The sequence below is a fragment of the Rhinoraja longicauda genome, chromosome 20 (genome assembly GCF_053455715.1).
Source record: "Rhinoraja longicauda isolate Sanriku21f chromosome 20, sRhiLon1.1, whole genome shotgun sequence".
NCBI classification, from domain to species: domain Eukaryota; kingdom Metazoa; phylum Chordata; class Chondrichthyes; order Rajiformes; family Arhynchobatidae; genus Rhinoraja; species Rhinoraja longicauda.
In genome coordinates, this window is record NC_135972.1 from 11,080,469 (window position 1) to 11,100,731 (window position 20,263).

At 41.0% G+C, this 20,263-nt stretch overlaps 1 protein-coding gene across 1 annotated transcript in view; it reads right to left on the reverse strand.

Moving 5' to 3' along the window:
* LOC144603556 (ataxin-7-like protein 1) overlaps positions 1-20,263 on the reverse strand; it is a 162,437-nt gene that overhangs the window by 137,559 nt on the left and 4,615 nt on the right.

Consider the following 20,263-nt stretch of genomic DNA (forward strand, 5'->3'; position numbering starts at 1 on the left):
TTTTTGGTGTCTTCTATTATAATTTGTTCCTTTCCAAAAAAAGATAACTTAGAAGTTACTTGCGAATTTGAGGTGCCTCATAAGAAAGACTCGAAACAGTAGAAGTAAATGTTTTACAAATATAGGACGGAATTTTGGGTTGGCACAATGTCCTACCATTTTGAATCCAGCTGAAACTGGAAGCTAAAGCACAAATGTAACAGAAATTAATTTTAACAGTAATTAATTTTAACTGTAATATTACAGTTCTCCAAGTGCAGCTTTAAGCAATAAAATTGCATTCGACAAAGTTACATGTTTCAATATTCTCATTCTAACACCACCGGAACAAAGAAGAAAGACCTAGACATTTAAAGTTATGTTATGAAAAGCTTGGGGTCAAATTAATACTAATTATGTCAAATCTACTTTCAGCCTTAACCTGAGCTTTACACTCAACAGACTTTTCATTGTATTGATATTTTTCATCTCTGCTTCAAGATTTTCAAATCCTCTCCCTGCTGGATTGGGATCATAGACGTTCGATAAAATGCTTCAAATTCTGCCACCAAAGTCCAGTCCTATACGTGGTGCACTAACCCCTCTGTTAACTTGTGAGTTTTTATAACCTCCAATGCATTAATTTTGCCCTAATTATTAAACTCTTCCAATGTGTCACCTCTTTTTTTTATTTAAATTTATCCACGTTCTTTCCTCAGGCATGTCTGCAGGAAATGTCCCTCCCGATGAGAAATGTCCCGATAACGATGAGAAGGCCTACCGGGAGGAGGTGGCTGATCTGGCTGATTGGTGTCAGGGCAGCAGCCTCCTCTTGAATGTCACAAAAACTAAGGAGCTGATTGTGGACTTTAGAAGGGCTCAACATCCGAGGACGTACACGCCACTGGAGATAAATGGGATTACTGTGGATAGGGTGAGCAGCTTTAAATACTAGGGAGTCCACATCACAGAGGATCTGACATGGACAACACACATTGCCGCACTGGTGAGTAAGGCAAGGCAGCGCCTTTACCACCTCAGACAGCTGAGGAAATTCAGAGTCCCTCTGAGGATCCTTCAGTGCTTCTACTCTGGGGCTGTAGAAAGCATCTTGTCCGGCAACATCTCAATCTGGTTTGGGAACAGCTCTGCCCAGGACAGGAAGGCTCTGCGGAGAGTAGTGCGTTCAGCTGAACGCACTATGGGAACTACACTCGCCCCCCTACAGGACCTATACATCAGGAGGTGCACATCCAGAACCAGCAACATTATGGGGGACCCCTACCACCCCAGCAACGGAGCTGCTGCTACGGTTCCAGCTGCTAGTCAGGCAAACGCCTCCGCAGTCACTCTGTGAAAACAGAGAGAATGAGACGGAGTTTCTTCCCACAGGCCATCAGGACTGTTAACTCTTATATCACCAGGGACTAATTTACTGTATTAATTTATATTTTGTGTTGTGTCTTTTTTTAAAATTTCTATTGTTTGTAGTTTTAGCACAATCTGCGGGCATTGCCACTTTCATTTCACTGCACATCTTGCATGTGACAAATAAAGTAGACTTGACTCCATTCCTTCTGTCCACCACTAATGGCACAATTCCTTTATGCTGAGCTTTTGACATCTTTGGGCTAAATGCATTGTGCAACAGTTCACAATTATATTGCAGAAAATGCTTAGTGAAAAAAACATATGATAAATTAAAAGATGGAAAAAGGGATTAAAGAGACAACACAAAACTTAATCAAAGTTAGGTTTATTTTCGTCAAGTGTACCGAGTACCATGAAAAGCCTTGTTTTGCATGCTATCCAAACAATCAGATAATACTATACATAAATACAATCATGTCAAACGCCAGTACAATAGGTAGAACAAAGGGGAAATGAATTTAAAGTAGGATCAAATGATGCCAGGGAACTGGTTAATTAATTAAAGGATTTTACTGCAGGGAATTCCAGGATTCGAAACTAGAAAAGATAGGGTCCATAACAGGTCAGAAGCAGAAAAACTGATTTTGGAGGCAAGGCTTCTGTGGCTAAGATGGGGAGGTGGAGGATAGAGAAATACAGCAGTTCATATTCAGTAGGATCCTACAGACAAGAGAGGGAAAACCTAATTTTTTTTTAAATTGCAGCAACCAATTTTATTTTACAGAGTAACCAGCTCACTTTTTTTTTTAGTAGAAAATGGTCCTGACCCGAAACATCACCTATCCTTTTTCTCCAGAGATGCTGCCTGACCCGCTAAGTAACTCCAGCATTTTACGCCTATCTTGACTTTTTTTTTAAAATTCTGCTTACGTCCATTTGTGTCATTGCTGGGGAAGACCTTTATAGTTGAAGTTGTAAAGCCAAAATAGGTTCAATCTTAGCACAGATAGTGTCAAGCACGGTCTCTGACTGCAATCCAATTCACTGTCAATCCATTCACAGTAGCATGTGAGAGGGCATGCCTTATGTTTAACATTTACACAGCTGAGGTCCTTTCCCCAACCTTTCCCTGCTGAACAGCACCACCTTTTGACAGTAAAGGCCCACAATGGGACACCAAAATCCATGAACCACTTCCCATATCCCAGAAGAGGAAGAGGCAGCAGAAACAGAGAGCAAAACTATAAATGAAAAACCTATCATACTTGACTGTAGCATTTTACACTAATCTAACTTCCAGAATAGAAGAATCTTTCACCGCACAGGTGTTTGTTTTTAAACACAAGAGACTTTCTTTTCTTGCGCTGCTGTGGGCAAACATTAAAATTGACAAGGATGGTGTCTTATGTCACCCTCAACCAACACTACACAATCCCCACCCTCCACGCACACAACTTAGTTTAATTACAACAACAAAAGCTTCACTCAAAAGTCGATGATTGAAAACTAAGGGTCAACCACGTTTTTGGGAAGCACAAAAGTTATATTTATGAAGTTGCTTTAATTGTAAATCTTAATCTGAGCTTTGATGACGAGGAATTAAATTCAATCAACATACTCTTAGTAGTGACAGCTATGATATGCAATATTGTGATTGACTCCAAACAAAATATCTTGGGCATTATGTGGCTAATGAGATTTATGATTTTAAATCAGAAACCACTGGGGTTTTTTTTAAATGCCCACACCGTGTATTAGTCTAGTTTAGTGATAAAGAGCAGAAACAGGCCCACCGAGTCCGCACCAACCACTGATCCCCATACACTAGCACTATACTGCACACACTGGGTACAATTTACAATTTTTGCCGAAGCCAATTAATCTACAAACCTATACGTCTTTGGAATGTGGGAGAAAACCGGAGCTCCCGAAGAAATCTCACCCGGTCACAGGGAGAACGTACAAGACAGCATCCGTATGTGGCTTACATTTTTGATAGTCCTGCAATAATAAAAAATGCTCGTGCCCCAGCACATATCACTGACACCCAACACAAACATGTGTCCGGAACTGATCATTGGCAACATTGTTGGATGAAAGTACTGAAATGCAACTCAATTCCATTTCACATCACTGACTACAGTGGGTCAAGAAGATAAGTCAACTCGACCATTACGAAAGCAGAAAGGAACAGGTAATAAACATTGGTCTTGCCATGCAATGCCCACTTGTGATAAAATGAATGTTTGAAAACTATTACTCAACCTGGCACACAATACAAAAGCGATCAAGAATAATGCATTCACTCTGAATCTTGTTTTGACATAGAGAACGGATGCAAAATTAGCAGCGAGTTTATTTGCAGACAAAAGACGGATATTGTGTGTGAGCTGAATTAATAATTGCCAGTTCTGAAGAAAGAAATAGCTCCGCTACAATATTATCCCTCTTCAATGCCTTTGTTAAGTTACAGAAGAACGACTTACATTAAAAAGTTTGAGAAACATTTGGCGTTAGCCCAATGCGCAATTTCCACTGCCACATTCTCTCCAAGATATTTATTTTCAGTGTAGTAGAAGAACCTGAAACGGGCTTAATACGCATCAAATCAATGCATGTTAAAATAATAAACGACGAACTATTGTGTATGACTAAAGAATATTCATTGGAAAAAATAAACTTGTTGACATAATAGCTGATGGCCTGCTTAAAATTTTTGTTAAACTTCATTATTAAAAAATAAAAGTAAAAGCAATAGGTTTCATGATAACAGCATTTGCGGTGTCAGAAATTTAGGCCTTTGCACATTAACATATAACATATAACATATAACAACTACAGCATGGAAACAGGCCTGTCCGGCCCTACCAGTCCACGCCGACCATTCTCCCTGACCTAGTCTCATCTACCTGCACTCAGACCATAACTCTCCAATCCCCTCCTATCCATATACCTATCCAATTTACTCTTAAATAATAAAATCGAGCCAGCCTCCACCACTTCCACCGGAAGCCCATTCCATACAGCCACAACCCTCTGAGTAAAGAAGTTCCCCCTCATGTTACCCCTAAACCTTTGTCCCTCAATTCTGAAGCTATGTCCCCTTGTTGGAATCTTCCCACTCTCAAAGGGAAAAGCCTACCCACGTCAACTCTGTCCGTCCCTCTCAAAATTTTAAAAACCTCTATCAAGTCCCCCCTCAACCTTCTACGCTCCAAAGAATAAAGACCCAACCTGTTCAACCTCTCTCTGTAGCCTAAGTGCTGAATCCCAGGCAACATTCTAGTAAATCTCCTCTGTACCCTCTCCATTTTGTCGACATCCTTCCTATAATTTGGCGACCAGAACTGCACACCATACTCCAGATTCGGCCTCACCAATGCCCTGTACAATTTCAACATTACATCCCAACTTCTATACTCGATGCTCTGATTTATAAAGGCAAGCATACCAAACGCCTTCTTCACCACCCTATCCACATGAGATTCCACCTTCAGGGAACAATGCACAGTTATTCCCAGATCCCTCTGTTCCACTGCATTCCTCAATTCCCTACCATTTACCCTGTACGTCCTATTTTGATTTGTCCTACCAAAATGCAGCACCTCACACTTATCAGCATTAAACTCCATCTGCCATCTTTCAGCCCACCCTTCCAAAAGGCCCAAGTCTCTCTGTAGACTTTGAAAATCTACCTCACTATCAACTACTCCACCTATCTTAGTATCATCTGCATATTTACTAATCCAATTTGCCACACCATCATCCAGATCATTAATGTAAATGACAAACAACAGTGGACCCAACACAGATCCTTGGGGCACTCCACTAGACACTGGCCTCCAACCTGACATACAATTGTCAACCGTTACCCTCTGGTATCTCCCATTCAGCCATTGTTGAATCCATCTTGCAACCTCACTATTAATACCCAACGATTTAACCTTCTTAATCAACCTTATTGGTGACAACTTAATATGCATTTTTCAAAAGGAAACTTACACAAAAATACAGAAGTGCATTGATTTGTGGTGCAGTCTGAGAATTTTTTCAATAGAGATACAATTAAATAAAAATCAAAACATTGTTTTGAGCTTTTGAAAGTACTATTCCTTTTCTCATTCGCAGTAGTACGACTGTCCACATGAATAAAACGTGGCCTTGAAAATTACAATTTGGCCAAGAAATGCCTAGTTGTACTATTCTGATATTTCAATGCTAGCACAGACAAAATAGAGAGCAGAGGCTATTAAAGGCTTCTGCTATCAATTCTATCTGCTACAGTTTATAGGGCAAAGAAAAACAGTACAAGAAAATTCAGTAGAAACAAGTCACTGGCACAGCAGTAGAGTTGTTGCCTTACAGCACCAGAGACCTGGGTTTGATCCCGGCTACAGGTGTAGTCTGTACGGAGTTTGTATGTTCTCCCCGTGACCGCGTGGGTTTTCTCTGAGATATTCAGTTTCTTCCCACACTCCAAAGACGTATGGGTTTGTAGGTTAATTGGTTTGGTATAAGTGCATATTGTCCCAAGCGTGTGTAGGATAGTGTTAATGTGTGGGGGTCGCTGCTCTGCGAGGGGCTGTTTGCACGCTGTATCTCTAAACTAAACTAAATTAAAAGTACAAAGTTTCTTCACTATATATAAAAAAAACATTGTTAATTTAGCTGGATGTCTTTACTGATTAAAAAAAAAGAAAAAGTTCAAAATCTGAACCATTTTTGGCGTCTCACTAATTTTCTGAGGGAGATATTTCGAGCTAGGAATTTTGTTTAGATTCTTTTCACACTTCAGCTACATATGGCACCTCAAGGCTCAGATATTTGAAGGCCCACAATACAAAAAGTATAAAGTCAGTTATTACTTATGCAGTCACCAGTAATGAACTTAAGAGACCACAGAAAGATCATTGGGCAGCAGCTTTTGGTCGTGGGGATGAAAGCAATTGGAGTGTGGAAGAGATATTGAGAGGGTGCGCATTAGAACAAAGTGGACTGAGAAGGTGATGGGGAGGTGAGAAGAGAAGTTCAGGGGGAGTCATCAGAAAAATAAGGAGTCAAAGAGAACAATCTGCATGCCAGGGAGAAACTCAGGATGCCAAAGGATATTGGCAGAAAGTGAAAATAAATCTCAGAGGGAGAGGAGGTGGGACAATTTCTGTGTCAGAGAACATAAAAATTAACCTACCTTAATGAAGAACAATACTTCACACTCCATGGCAGCAGCCCAAGAGGGACTTAAAGCTAAACGTCTGGTTCAGATGTGCTGTAATGATCAAGAGACCTGTACCATTCACAAACTAAATTTGTGCAGTAGAATTTCTTGTAAGTGCTGCCAATCATGGACTGTACACCAGCTAACATCTTTAGGCAGCAAATGTTGCCTCTTGTGTGTCAAAGGAAAGCAGGGCACAAATGCATTTAGATTCTGGATACAATTCATGCGAGTAGAATACAAAAATGAAGTTCCGTCTTCAGTAACTTGTAAGGTAGGTTCTCTTTTTCATTAGACAATTAAGTCCATTGAGAAAGGTTAATAGCCTGTCAACTGCCCCTTTCCAAGCTGGCAGATTCACCTTAAATATAGTCTTTATGTAGCAATTCTAGTTATGTTTCCAGCAAATCCTCGATTCATTGATACAAAATACCAGGAGATCAAACATGAAAGTTCATTTTATTTTTCCGTGTGACATGGATGTCACTGGCAAGTTCAGCAACAACCATGCTTCTTCATCTATCCCGTAAGTCATTCAGACGTCTGTTAATAGTCAAAACTCATTATCACCCAGCCCACAGCCAACAATGGACCATTGTGGGTTTCGTCTTTCCTTGATCAACGTTACATTTTTAGCATATCTTTCATTCATTTGTTCTATATCTCTATATAGCACCGTCTATATCTCTCGTTTCCCTGTCCCCTGACTCAGTCTGAAGAAGGGTCTCGACCCAAAACGTCACCTATTCCTTTTCTCCAGAGATGCTGCCTGACCCAGCTTTTTGTTACTATCTTAGGTTTTGTTACTCCAGCTTTTTGTGTCTATCTTCAGTTTATATCAGCATCTGCAGTTCCTTCCTAAAAACATTCCTGTGGTCTGGTGTCACTTGTAAGTCGCGCTGGATGAAGTCAGTGGTTTCTGCACCATTAGCTGAGAACCGTGAGGTCCCCTTTCTGCCATCTGTTTGAATGTTGCCATGTGATTGAATGGTCGCTCAGCCCCTTGATGTTATCACAGCGTCTGGATGCCAGAGATCCCTTAAAGAGACGGCCAGCTACATTTGAAAGGGGGAACTCCTCACCATACAAATCACTAAACCTTCTTCAGGAAGAAGCAGGTGGTTTGTTATTGACTGCAAATATTTCTGTTTTTACCCCCTCACACATTAACTTCCCACAACTTGATGATTGGGAAGTCAAAAATAGTTTTAAAATGAAATGTATATTTCTACCACATAACCTAAATACAATAAACAATAGAAGTTATGTGATTTAAAATTTCAAGAAATGTCTTCCAATTAAGTCATAAGCAAATGATGTAGAAACATGGAACTGCAGGAAATTTTAAGCAAAACACACAAAGTGAAAGTAACTCAGAGGTCAGCCAGCATCCCCAGAGAACATGGATAAGCGACGTTTCGGGTCGGGTCCTTTCTTCAGACTTAACAAAGCTGGTCAATGTTCTTTTTTTAAATACAATAGACAATAAGTGCAGGAGTAGACCATTCGGCCTTTCGAGCCAGCACCGCCATTCAATGTGAGCATGGCTGATCATTCACAATCAGTACCCCGTTCCTGCCTTCTCCTCAGATATATTATTTTTGCCCTTCACTAATGAATGCCCTTGATGCCAATTATCTATCAGTTCATTGACAGAACAGAATATAAACTGAGTGAGCGAGTTATATCTAATTCTCCAATTGAAGGCAAATGGCTTCCACGTTACACTCAACATAAAAGATAGAGGCTGGAGAACACTTCACTGAATTTTAAATTGTGTGATTGAGACCAGTGCACATGCATTTCTCAATTTTTGACATAAAATACAGCCAATTAGATATATTTAGTTTGAGCTTTAAACTGGCTCCTTAAAACAACTGGGTTTTTATGTACGACACACAAGGATCTGAAATCAAAGTATTGCTTCATTTTGTAAATTAAAGTGTCTTGTTCAATCCTGGAAATTTACAAGTAGTGTTTTGGCAACTTAAACGTTGATTTCAATGTTTCCTTGAAATACCACAGACTGAGACTTCAACTAATTGACAATATAAATGCTTTCAACTTCCTTATTTTACATGATTAAATGTGAAGAGATATTCATGCCAGAATAGTTCTTTCATATCAGTTATCTCATTAAAAAGGCATTTACAGAGTACTGAAAGAACACGATTTGGCTGTTCAGCCCCTCGACGCGGGACTCTAGGGATTCCCGCTGAGAGATCCCTCAACCTGAAACATCAATGCTACTTCTCTCTTCAGAAACGTCACCTGGCCCGCTGAGTACTTCCAGCATTTTCTGGTTTGGTTTCATTTTGCCAGCATTTTGCCGCATTTTTTATTGCTTAGCTCTCTATGGATCAGGCCAGGAAAGCAGCTCGCTTTTCAATCCTGCCTCAACAACGTCCATTTACCAACAAAAAAGGACCTTTAAAGATATTTTCCTACCAGTCATCCTTACCGTTTTTCTAATTAAAATTGATAATTCTACATACAAGTATCATTGTCACCAAGAATAACGTCAAATCGACTGCAGGCAAGCTCATGTCATTGGAGCAGAAATAGGCCATTCGGCCCATCAGATCTACTCCGCCATTCAATCATAACTGATCTATCTTTCCCTCTCAACCCCATTCTCCTGCCCTCCCCGTAATCTTTGACACCCTTGCTAATCGAGAACTGTAAATCTCCACCTTAAAAATATCCATTGACTTGGCCTCCACAGCCGTCTGTGGCAATGAATTCCACAGATTCACCACCCACTGACTAAAGAAATTCCTCCTCATCTCCTTTCTAAAGGTGCGTCCTTTTATTCTGACCGCCCCGACATGGGAGTTTCGATTGCCCCGACGCGGGAGTTTCGATCGCCCCGACGAGGGGGCTTCGACCGCCAGCTGCGGGGTCTTCAATCGTCCTGACTGTGGATGGTTCGACTGCCCCGAGAATAAAGAGGAAGGAGATTGGACTTTATTGCCTTCCATCACAGTGAGGAATCCGCTATGGTGGATGTTTATGTTGACTTTTATGTAGTTGTGTGTCTTGTTGCTTTATGTTTAGTATGGCTGTATGGTAATTCGAATTTCACTGTACCTTAATTGGTACACGTGGCAATAAACTGACCTTGAAACCTTGCCCTCTGGTCCGAGACTCTCCCACTGTTGAAATCATCCTCATCACATCCATTCCACCCATGCCTCTCACTGTTCAGTAAGTTTCAATGAGGTCTCCCCTCAGCTTTCTAAACTCTAGCAAGTATGTGCCCAGTGGCGTCAAACGCTCATCATACCTAATCTTAACCTAATCTTAAAAAATAATTCAAAACAGTTTTTTTTTAATTATCGTTTCATTGCTTCTATTTTCTTCTTTCCTCTCTCAATGACATTGATCCCTTTCAAGGCAACAATTCATTAGTACAAGGACCCTCTCAGGCCTCACTTGGATGCAATCTGCTTAAATGAGCTTTGACGATTGAATGCTCTATCATTATTTCCGGGCCTGTAAAAAAAAAACCTACACACAATCCATCTGTGATCTCTAGAAATATCTGACCCATGTGCCTTTCCTATCTGATATGTCTAACCACAATGTGCAGATTCAATGTGTTGGTCTCTTCTCTTACTGGCAACTCTCATGTCTCCAACCAATAGCAGAAATCTCATCAGCCATTTTGCCTACACTTCCTTGATAAATAACCATTGTTTAGGAATACAAGCTTCTCAAAATCCTGCTTAAAGTTAAAGGCACTTTATTGGAAGAAGTTCCTGCTAGGAACAGTTTATTCTGGTGATTCAATTCTACCTAAACATTCACATAAAACTGCTTATTAATTATGGTGCAAGAGATCACTAGATAAGAGATTTTTGTTTTCCTTTCTAGATAGCTATATTCAATATGGAGCAAGAACACAAATGCTAACTATGACTAATTAACTGCAGACACCAGCAAACAATACCAGCTCCTGCACAAAAAAAATGCACCTGCCAAATTACCAGGACAAAGGGATTGTTACTGGAGTAATTTTTTGCAAATGATACCCATTTTCTTCCATCACTTTTCCCGACCATTTCCTTCTCCTCCTCTGTAATATCAACAGTTATATTCACATTTTCCAATAATCTAAAGTGAAAGTCTGATAATCCAGCATCCGATAGTTCAAAAGCCCTGGTGGTTCGGCATCTGGCACACTCATGTACAAAATGCGAGCTGGGATTCAGCGTACAATGTGTGGACAGTGTCGAGATTTAGACCATGGGCCAGAGCCAGGAGTCAGAAACACCGGGAGTCAGGACCTTGGGTGTGCTGGAGCAGAGGTCTGAAGAGCATTTTTTTTTTTACCACTCCCGTTAAACTTTAAATAAGAGTCTGAAAACTGTAACGTACAGTTACATGCACAGCTTCATCCCAACAAGCATCAGGTTATTGAACACAACAAACTCCAACTAAACCCCGAACTACAAACTGCCTGGGTTGCACCAAGGACATTGGTCTCCATGTTTGCTTTTGTACTATATTGTTGTTTTAAATTTATTGAACTTTTTTTGTTTATTTTCTTATCTATTGAGTACTGCGTTTACAAACCTGTCGTGCAGCTGCAAGTAAGAATTCCATTATTTATTTCCGGTGCATAGGACAATAAAACACTCTTGACTCGTACATTATCCACAAACATCCAATTTTCCAGTAAGAACATTAACATAGACCATAGAACTACAGCAAAGGAATGGCCCCTTCGGCCCACAACGTTTAAGCCAAACATCAAGCCAGGTTAAACTGATCTCATCTGCCCATACGTGATGCATAACCTTCTATTCCCTGCATTTCCATGTGCCTATCTAATCGTTCCTGAAACGCCAACATCATATGCGTAGGAAGGAATTGCCGATGCTGGCTTATACTGAAGATAGGCACAAACTGCTGGAGTAACTCAGCGGGACAGGCAGTGTCTCTGGAGAAAAAGGATGGGTCACGGGTCGACCCGAAAAGTCCCCCAGCCTTTTTCTCCAGAGATGCTGCCTGACCCGCTGAGTTACTCCAGCAGTCTGTGACTACTATCACATCGAATCCTTGTAAGGTTTTCTCACTTCCCCATTTGTGCCCAGCCCAGACGTGGACACCAAATTTGCAAAAATCAAATCAAAAGAGAAAATAAAATGTCAGGTAGGCTGGAAGCTGCCATGAGAGCATGTATTAGACACTACACCAAATCAAAGTTGCTTGGATTCATTCAAATTCCAAGTTGGACCAACAGCTCAGCTCTTGTTTAGTGTATCCTATAATTTTCAGTTAACACTTAGCTAATGTTAACTGGGGCATCCTTCTGTCAAATTCAAGAAAAACACATGCAGGAGACACAAATATCCACTTTAGAAAATGGTGGAATTCTGTTGCTTTCCTTTTCTGAACAGTGAGCACGGTGACATCTCCAATTAAAATACATCAGAGAAAGCATCAAAAGGTGAATGTTTTTTTGTGTAGGTCAGTGGAAAGCCCTCCAATATTTTGCTCTTATGTGAAAATTAACATTGTTGTTAAATGTGGGTCATCACATAAAGCAAGGCCTTGGCACCATCTCACCAAATGGCCGGTAAGATCCTAACCAAGAGTCAAGTCACAACCATCTCCATCAATAACAAAACAATCATCTGAATTTTATTAATTCTCTGCCATTGGCATCCAACAACCATGCACAACTTAATCTAGCCCTTAATCTTTAGGTATGTGAAGAGGAAAAAAATAGTTAAGGCAAATGTGGGTCCCTTGAAGACAGAAGCGGAGGAATTTATTATGGGGAACAAGGAAATGGCAAACGAGTTGAACCGGTACTTTGGATCTGTCTTCACTAAGGAAGATACAAACATTCTCCCAGATGTTCAAGTGGCCAGAGATCCTAGGGTGACGGAGGAACCGAAGGAAATTCACATTCGGCAGGAAATGGTGTTGGGTAGACTGATGGGACTGAAGGCTGATAAATCCCCAGGGCCTGATGGTCTGCATTCCAGGGTACTTAAGGAGGTGGCTCTAGAAATCGTGGACGCATTGGTGATCATTTTCCAACGTTCTATAGATTCAGGATCAGTTCCTGTGGATTGGAGGGTAGCTAATGTTATCCCACTTTTTAAGAAAGGAAGGACAGAAAAAACAGGAAATTATAGACCAGTTAGTCTGACATCAGTGGTGGGGCGATGCTGGAGTCAATTATAAAAGACGAAATTGCAGAGCATTTGGATAGCAGTAACAGGATCGTTCCGAGTCAGCATGGATTTACGAAGGGGAAATCATGCTTGACTAATCTTCTGGAATTTTTTGAGGATGTAACTAGGAAATTGACTGGGGAGAGTCGGTGGATGTAGTGTACCTTGACTTTCAGAAAGCCTTCGACAAGGTCCCACATATGGATGAGTGGGCAAAATTAGAGCACATGGTATTGGGGGTAGGGTACTGACATAGATAGAAAATTGGTTGGCAAGCAATAAGCAAAGAGTGGGGATAAATGGGTCCCTTTCAGAATGGCAGGCAGTGACTAGTGGGGTACCGCAAGGCTCGGTGCTGGGACCACAGCTATTTACAATATACATTAATGACTTGGATGAAGGGATTAAAAGCAACATTAGCAAATTTGCAGATGATACAAAGCTGGATGGCAGTGTGAACTGTGAGGAAGATGCTATGAGGTTGCAGGGTGACTTGGACAGGTTGTGTGAGTGGGCGGATGATTGGCAAATGCTGTTTAATGTGGATAAGTGTGAGGTTATCCACTTTGGTGGTAAGAATAAGAAGGCAGAATATTATCTGAATGATGTCAAGTTAGGAAAAGGGGACGTACAACGAGATCTGGGTGTTCTAGTGCATCAGTCACTGAAAGAATGCATGCAGGTACAGCAGGCAGTGAAGAAAGCCAATGAAATGTTGGCCTTCATAACAAGAGGAGTTGAGTATAGGAGCAAAGAGGTCCTTCTGCAGTTGTACAGGGCCCTAGTGAGACCGCACCTGGAGTACTGTGTGCAGTTTTGGTCTCCAAATTTGAGGAAGGATATTCTTGCTATTGATGGCGTGCAGCGTAGGTTTACTAGGTTAATTCCCGGAATGGCGGGACTGTCGTATGTTGAAAGACTGGAGCGACTAGGCTTGTATACACTGGAATTTAGAAGGATGAGAGGGGATCTTATTGAAACATATAAGATTATTAAGGGGTTGGACACATTAGAGGCAGGAAACATGTTCCCAATGTTGGGGGAGTCCAGAACCAGGGGCCACAGTTTAAGAATAAGGGGTAGGCCAATTAGAACAGAGATGAGGAAAAACTTTTTCTGTCAGAGAGTTGTAAATCTGTGGAATTCTCTGCCTCAGAAGGCAGTGGAGGCCAATTCTCTGAATGTTTTCAAGAGAGAGCCAGATAGCGGAGTCAGGAGGTATGGGGAGAAGGCAGGAACGGGGTACTGATTGAGAATGATCAGCCATGATCACATTGAATGGCGGTGCTGGCTCGAAGGGACGAATGGCCTACTCCTGCACCTATTGTCTATTGCCTATAGCCCAACCCTCATTTTAACAATATGAATATTCCTGAGCTAAGCAATTCAGTTTAGTTTAGTTTAGAAATACAGCACGGAAACAGGTCCTTCCGCCTACATAGTCCGTGCCGACCAGCGATCCCCATTCAGTAGCACTATCCAACACACTAGGAACAATTTACAATCTTTACCAAAGCCAATTAACTTACAAACCTGTACGCCTATGGAGTGTGGGAGGAAATCGGAGCACCCGGGGAAAACCCACGCGGTCACAGGGAGAACTTTCAATCCCCGTACAGACAGCACCCGTAGTCAGGATTGAACCCGGGTCTCTAGTGCTGTAAAGTGCAACTCTACCACTACACCATGGAACTGCACCTATTTAAATTAGGTAATACCTCCTTAAACTAAAATAATAGAACTTCCATCTAATATTTTTGCCATTGTGAAATGAACACAATAGCATAGATGTTCTCTACCTAATTATTTACACTTCAAACTATACATACAGATCTTTAATCCCACTTTGAATCAAACAACCATTTAATTTCAAATATGAAGGAACTCAAAAAATTAGCATTAACGTTGTTGAGAGTATTGGACCCCTATCAATTAACAGAACAGGATGCTCATCTGATATCTATACCACATCGCCGCTTAGTACTTGATAATGAGAGGAATTTTATAAATAGAAATATTCAAACACTCCCCTCCCATTCCCAAACTGACCTTTCTGTCCTGGGCCTCCTCCTCTGTCAGAGTGAGGCCAAATGCAAATTGGAAGAACAGCATCTCATATTTCGCTTGGGCAGCTTACAACCCAGCAGTATGAATATTGATTTCTCTAACTTGAAGTAACCCTTGCATCCCCTCTCTCTCCATCCCTCCTGCACCCTCGTTCTCAGACTAGTTTTACTGTACTCCTGATTAATTTTACTGTTTGTATGCCTAGTTGGCACCTTCTCCTCGGCCAACAATTAACCACTCTCCATTTAATGATGTGTAGGAAATTGTAGGAAAGTGTAGGAAATTGTGATATCTACATTTAATGACGATCATTTGCTTTGATCTGTCCTTTTCACACCTTACATTCGCTTTGTACCCTTCCATATCTCTAGTTTACCTCTCCCCTGACACTCACACTGAAACGTCACTCATTCTTTCTCTCCAGAGATGCTGCCTGTCCCACTGAGTTACTCCAGCATTTTGTGTCTATCTTTGGTGTAAACCAACATCTGTCGTTCCTTCCTACACAGCATATCCTTCCACTCGCTTCCTCCTTGTGTGTTTGCTGCGTTCCCCATAAAAGTACAAGGGCGGCACAGTGGTACAGGGGGCAGCACAGTAATAGGATTGCTGCCTTTCAGCGCCAGAGACCTAGGTTCGATCCTGACTACGGGTGCTGACTGTACAGAGATTGTACGTTCTCCATGTGACCATGTGAGTTTTATCCCAGTGCTCCAATATCCTCCTACACTCCAAAGACGTACAGGTTTGTAGGTTAATAATCTTAGATAAAAAATGTAAATTGTCCCTCGTGTGTAGGATAGTATTAGTGTACTGGGTGGGCCGAAGGGCCTGTTTCCGCACTATATCGCTAAGCTAAACTAAAAAAAAGACATATGCACAAAACAGACACGACACTTGCAAAAATCAAGAAAGAGAAAGATCAATGTTGGTGCCAGTTCAGGTTGTTTTTCTGGTTCTCTCTTACTTATTCACAGCAACTTGTGTTAAGGACCATTCATCATCTACCCAAGTAATGGAAATGCCGAAATTACTCAGGCATCAGAGACAAATATATGAACAGACCATATGGTTCCTCACGCCTGCTCCAACATTCAAGGAGGTCATGTTGATCTTTTATCTCTGTACTAATCTCATCCCTGTTGCAAAATCTAAAGATCTATCAGTTCCTGCCTTGAAAATATTCAGCCAACTGGGTTTCCACAGAAGCCGTTCCCACAGCTTTGCTTGGTAAAGAATTCCAAAGATTAGCATCTCCAGAGGACGAAATTTGTTCCAATTTATCTAATGGAAAACAACTCATTGGGGACTCAGAGACTCTAGGCGTGCAATATCTGATGAAAACCCTGTAATCTACCTTGTCAAGCCTCATGAGAATTTATTGCTTAAACAAAATCATCCCTCAGTTATTTACGAGGGGGATGAAGAGTCAGTCTACCCCACAACAGAAGGGGGAGGAGTTGCACAGTTTGATAGCCACAGGGAAAAAGGATCTCCTGTGGCACTCTGTGTTGCATCTTGGTGGAACCAGTCTGTTGCTGAAGGTGCTCCTCAGGTTGACCAGTGTGTCAAGGAGGAGGTGAGCTGTATTGTCCAAGATGCTCCGCAGTTTGGAGCAGCATCCTCCCCTCCAAGACCACCTCCAATGACTCCGACTCCACCCCTGGGACGGGGCCAGCCTTCCTGATGAGCTTGTTAATGTTGTTGGGGCCCGCGGCTTTCGCCCTGCCAACCCAGCACACGACAGCGAAGAAGATGGCACTGGCCACCACCGATTGATAGAACAATCGGTGAATTTTCAGGAAAGTTTAATATCCATACACCAAATAGTTGGACATTGGTGCGGAAATCTCCAGCCCATTCAGCACATTATAAAAAGGCACAGAAATAAATACCTTGATTATTAATTCAAAGCACAAAACAATCTTAATGTTTGCCCCAACTCTGGCATTTCATTGCAAGTGTAATTCTGAACAGATTTAAAGCAGCAAAAAGCTTTGGGATGACAACTCTTTGTACCAACATATTCACAAAATTGCAATATGGACAGAATTTTTCAGTAACATGCTGTAAAGCCTTTTATGCAACACTTTTTGCACCATTGGGTAACAGCATGAGATTTCTTACTAAATTCAAGTTTTTAAAAATTGTCCCCAAACTTCAAAACTTCCAGGATGCTCCAAGTATTCAGTAAATATTTGGAAACAAATGCATCTAAAACATACATGATGTTACTACCATATGCAATCTAATGTTAACTGATTTAGTTCATCTAAAGAAAAAGAGATAAAAATCTAACTTCACTTCCGGCTTGATTACGAGACTGCAGAGGATTACAGATTGGATCAAGTTGCACTTCGACACTGTTCTATTCCTCGGTAATCAGCACTTTTAACAGATTGAGATTCTCCTTTGTTAGAACAGAGTAAATACCAGCAGCCAACCAATCCGTAAATGAAATGGTATTGCTGAACAGCTTCTTATCTGCTGTTGTCAGACTACTGAATGGACAATAAAAAGGAACTGCAGATGCTGGCTTATACCAAAGATAGACACAAAATGCTGGAATAACTCAATGGGTCAGGCAGCATCTTTCGAGAAAATGGATGTGACGTTTCGGGTCGGAACCCTTCATCAGACCTGTACGTTCTAGTGAATGGACCTCTCATAAGATGAGGGTGTAGTCCCGATCTCCTAACTTACTTCATTGCCGCACTTGGTTTTTTTTAATCTGCACTTTCTGTCTGTTTTATCTGTAACTATAACCCAATCTTCTGTACTCTGGTTATTTTCCTCTTTGCACTACCTGGTAGCTTTATTGTTCTCATGCATGGTATGATTTGACCAGATATTTGAACAGTTTTTCACTTTATCTTAGGATATGCAACAATAATAAACCAATACCAATTCCTACCAACACAATACTTCGGATACAAAAAAAAATCAGATGGATAGATGCACCTGCTAACAATTCAAAGTTAGAGGCAGAAGTTGAAATTGGATAAAATGTTCATCGGCAGCTCTTTTTTCCCCTCTTTCAAGTTCATTCAAAAGAATCTTAAACCATTCAGAATGGTCAATCTTGAAAGGATCTGATCTGACTCAATTACAATGTATTACGCGGATCAGTAGTTATCTCATTAACCAATTAAAATATTAAGACTGTGCAAAGGTATCATGTCTGTCAGTATTAGTCTGTCAGTATTATAGCCAGTTGTTAAGCAGTCCTTTGAAAAGTGATTGTACGCAAATGCCACCAAGTAGTCGTGTCGCATATTGCACTGATTAATTCTGTCAACACTTTACATTTTTACAGGCTAAATAAATCACTACATCACTGTATCTTTAATCACAGGCCATAAAACTAATTAAACCACATCTGCGATTTCCTGAACAATAGGATTTGCTTAGTGGGACATTTACTGGCAGGGGAGTAATGCTCATGATTTGCATGACCCAAGGTCACCACATAACAAGAGCATAATTTTTACTATCACCCATCTTTGTGAACGTGTTGTTCAAATAGATTATCTGGCTTCGGATCAACGGGATGGGGAATGAGAATGCCAATTTATCACATCAGGAAGCATGTCCTTCAAGTCATGAGTCATGTAATAGTACTTGAGTTGCATAGAAATGTATCATGCAACCAATTAATGTTGAATTAATCATTGGTAGCTGAACATACAAGTACAGTTCCATCTTCAAATCATCAACATTTGAGAGTTTGGCATTCCAGTACTGAACTTTCAGAACTACCAGATAGACACAAAATGCTGGAGTAACTCAGCGGATCTCAGTAACTCAGCAAAAAGAACTACCACGTTTTGAATGGAAGGTTAAATTCCCATCTTCAGAGGTAGCAGTACTTTACCTGGCACTAAACATTATTCACATAGTTCCCTTTATCATGTATCTGTACACTGCGGATGGCTCGATTGTAATCATGTATTGTCTTTGCACTGCCTGGTTAGCACGTGACCAAAGCTTTTCACTGCACCTTGGTACACGTGACAATAAACTGAAATCAAGCAATTTTCTGTCTGTTCTCCCCAAACGTTATCTCTCAACCAGCGCCATTTAAATTAATTATCATTATTATTGCAGCAAATCAGCGAGGTTTGTCACAGTAAACCTCAACGGCCCAATCATCAGTGCGTACTCTACTTAAAGTTTACGGACCCCAGCCAATTGAAGGCAATAGTGTCTATAAAAGGGTGTATAAAAGGGTTCTTTTCCATTTTCTTGTACATCAATTCTGCAGAAGTTCTCTAGATCCTCCTCAACTTTGAACACATGTGCACTTTACAGACCCAATTCTGGAAGTGGGATTAGTCGGATAGTTCTTTTTCAGTCAGCCCTCACACAATGGGCTAAATGGTTTCCAACTGCATCTTAAATTTTCTATGATTATATTATGCAAAATGCCCCATTTATATTGAAGCATGCAAATGAAGGTAGCACGGAAAATTAAATTCATATTTACAAAATGCAAAACAGAACACTCGTAAAATTAAGTGAAGCACTTATGTACTTCCCAAACTGAATAGATATAATCAGAAGATAAATGTTTTAACCATCGTGACTGAAACAAACAGCATATCCAATGGCAAGGTATTTATCCCCTAGCCATAATGTTTAAATTATCCATCAAATATTTTTATAATCCATACTTCCATGTACCCAATGTTCAAATAAAGTGCTTACAAACTATATTTTCTTATGCTGACTGAAGGGAGGTCACTTTCCATATCTGCCACACTCCCCTGTTCAGGAAAAAAAATTGCAGATGCTGGATAAAATTGAAGGTAGACACAAAATGCTGGAGTAACTCAGCGGGTCAGGCAGCATCTCGGGAGAGAAGGAATGGGTGACGTTTCAGGTCGAGACCCTTCTTCAGACTGATGACAGGGGAGGGGGCAGTAAAAGATAGAATGTAGTCTGAGACAGGAAGACTAGTGGGAGAACTGGGAAGGGGGAGGGGATAGAGAGGGAAAGCAGGGACGAACTGAAGTTAGAGAAGTCAATGTTCATACCGCTGGGGTGGAAACTACCCAAGCGAAGTATGAGGTGCTGTTCCTCCAATTTGCGCTGGGCCTCACTCTGACAATGGAGGAGGCCTAGGACAGAAAGGTCCTGGGCCTCCTCCATTCTCCTTGTTTGTCCCCATTGCAACCCGTTTTCAATCTCTATTGTATCAACACTATGTTCTGTAGGAAGGAACTGCAGTAGCTGGTTTAAACCAAAGATTGACACAAAAAGCTGGAGTCCAACCTTATGAAACCGGAGCACCTAAGGAAAACCTTAGGTTTACAGGGAAAACATACAAACTCCATACAGACAGCACCAAAGGTCAGGATTGAACACGAGTCTCAGGCGCTGCAAGGCAGCAACTCTACCACTGCACCACCGTGCTGCCCCTCAGTAATACTGAACCGAG